We start from the raw sequence: 2,862 nt of genomic DNA, 5'->3' as shown, positions 1-2,862 counted from the left end.
TTTCCTCACAAGAAAACTTTGCCTTTTTGTTCCTCAATAAAAATTTCCAGAGTGAGAACATAGACCATATCATTAATAAACTCAGATAAGTGATCAACAAAATGAAAATTGATATCTTTAAATTAATAATATGCAAAATAACAAACCATATCAAGATTAGCTGGCTGAGCAAATAGCAATTAGCAATGAAGAAATGAAGCTCAACCAAGAGATGCACTATCATATACCAAGGAAAAATACAACTACACCCTAATACAATAGAGGCTACATCATGCTACATTAAAATGTACTCATTCTGAGATCACATTCATGTGGTGTAGACTAAAGTAAACAAAAAGCCAAAATCTAAGAAATATCATATCCAAAACTGAATGCCAACCTTGGCAAGGCATTGATGCGTGATTCTTTCAAGTAGATAGCACTACGGCCCAAAGCAGGGAAGCTTTCTCCAATTCTGATTTTAATCCCTACATAAGTCAGTTGGGTTAACAAATAGAGAAATCATTCATCATAAAGAAAAATTGCATAGAATCCACTACATTCAAACAGTTTAAAATTTGAACACACGAATTATGTTGTTTTAACTATAACATTTCTAATTCTAATCAGTTGACACCACAATTATTGTTTGGGTTATTCTTGACCAAGAAATATTTTTACTAGAAATCTCTTGGTGCAAGTTTACTCTTAATTTTGGCATGAATGATAATATTTGAAGTTACTTGTTTTGCATAATATGCAAAAATCAAAGGATTCTCCAAGGCAGCAGCAACTATCTTTTTATCATTTAACTGCTTATTCACTGCAACAACAGAAAATTAGTAGAATCCAAAACTTGTGTTATGATGAGGATTGAGCATAGTTTTTAACAAAAAACAAAAGATTAAAATTCCTTATACATAGACACCCTTCTAAGAATAACTACTTATGCTACTATTTTCTTTCTGTAACTTATCCTTTAATTATATTGCTTAAGATACAGGGAACAATGAGCTGTAACTAATTTGGTTATAAAGAAAAGAATTATAAGTGAGTGAACTTATTTAGTTATAACTCATTAACTGAAGAATATTGGAACCAAAACATATGCATGAAATTCTCACAACCAACAAGAATGCCAATGGAGGCAAGTGGCATATCAGTATCACTAACCTCCAGATGCTAACGTGGCCAGACAAGCATCTGAGAGTCCAAGTTATTTCAAACTCATATATTCATCAAATCTGAAGAGAATTAGATTAAAGGACAAACACCAATAAAACCAAACAGGATGAAAATATCATATCGTCATCTAATCTTTTCAATTTTCTTAGCTTCAATATAGAATTTCTGAAAACAAAGTACAGAAATAAATCAAATGGATGAAAAATGTAAAACACAATCATATGTGAATTGATTTTGGTATCATTCAGGGTGGCAGATCAACATAATTTCACTATTTCATCTATAGAATTTTTTATTTTCATTTTTTTCAGTTCTATGTTAAAAATTGTTCAACAGCCAAAAATTGGAGAAGGATACAAATCATCTTTGTTGAAGCTAGAATCCGGCACAGCGAAATACAAACCTTGTCAGCGAAGGAAACTTGAGTTCAATTTGATCTGGCAAAATCCCATGTTAAAGGGAACTGCATTTATTGAACTAATCACAAACTTTTGGGTAAATTTTCATCTTAACTTAAAGATTAAAATAATCTGACATCAGACTAATAAAGACTCTACTCAATTAATTGGTCGAGAAAATTAGTGCAGTGATGGTATCAGAAAGATAATTGTGATCCCAGTACAATTCTATTGTTCATCAAGATATGACACTTGGTGAAGAATAGAGTCATACTAGTGGGCTGGTGTTCTCTTACAGCTTTTTTTCCTTGGTGTTTGATTAGCCTGAACATAGGATGAAAAATATCATAATTTAATCTTTAATTTTGTGAAATCAATTTAAAAAGAAAAATAAACCATTGGCAACATGGTCAACCAAATGCATGAAAAAAAATTGCTAATTGCAAGCAAGTTCTCACCCCCACAGTGTTGCCATCACTTCCATCACTAGAACCCCCAGTATCCACACTGTTCATATCATCAAAAACTTAGTTATCCACAAGCACCTAATAGAATAACTAACTCATGGACTAGTCTTCTAAATAGAGGGATAAAATTTGAGTTTAATCCCACTAAAGAGTATCTGATTTCCCCTCCATGACCCCACAACGTAAGAATTAAAAAAAAAATAAAAAAAATCTGCAGAAATTTATATAGAAAGAAAACAGAGTAACAAACCTCCGTGACAGCTTGTTTTCAGTTCCAAGCTCTGTACTATCAGTATGGCCATTCCCAATTGACATTGCAAGCCCTCAAACCCTTTCAGTTTCTTCATCAAACTCCGATCAGAATTTGCAGATTTTGGTGGCGTCTCCATACTTAGAGGTGTCTGACGTTGGTGATTTTTGCTAGTAAAGAATTTTATAAAAATAGTCGCGTTGTAGATATAGATTCTAAACCAACAAAAATCCCTTCGTACAAATGTTTTGGTTGTCACAAGTAACAAACCCCTTTTAAAATTGATAACCGAAGTATTCAAACCTCAGGTCGTCTTCTCAAGGAACTGCAGGGAAGTATGTTCTTATTATTGGTTATGAAGATTGTAAATTGGGGCTTTGAGAATGAAGAGTGAATAGTTTCATTAGCAAATAAAGTAAATGAAGAACAAGCAATTTAAATGGCAAATAAAATAAGTAAATGACTGTAAATAAACTTTTGGCAATCTATGAGAAATTGGAGGTCCTATCCTAGTTATCCTTATCAATGATGATGAGAATTGAATCTTAATTCTACTTTGTTAACCTTTACTAAGATAAAGGAA

General features: G+C 32.2%; 1 long non-coding RNA gene across 1 annotated transcript; it reads right to left on the bottom strand.

The window, feature by feature from the left end:
* LOC110270037 lies at nucleotides 1,063-2,232 on the bottom strand. Its single transcript, XR_002359037.1, has 2 exons — nucleotides 2,021-2,232; nucleotides 1,063-1,329 (listed from the first exon to the last, which is right to left on the bottom strand). It is a non-coding gene; the product is annotated as an uncharacterized LOC110270037 (long non-coding RNA).

This window comes from Arachis ipaensis, chromosome B03 (genome assembly GCF_000816755.2).
Source record: "Arachis ipaensis cultivar K30076 chromosome B03, Araip1.1, whole genome shotgun sequence".
NCBI lineage: Eukaryota > Viridiplantae > Streptophyta > Magnoliopsida > Fabales > Fabaceae > Arachis > Arachis ipaensis.
This window is presented reverse-complemented; position numbering and strand designations above follow the sequence as displayed.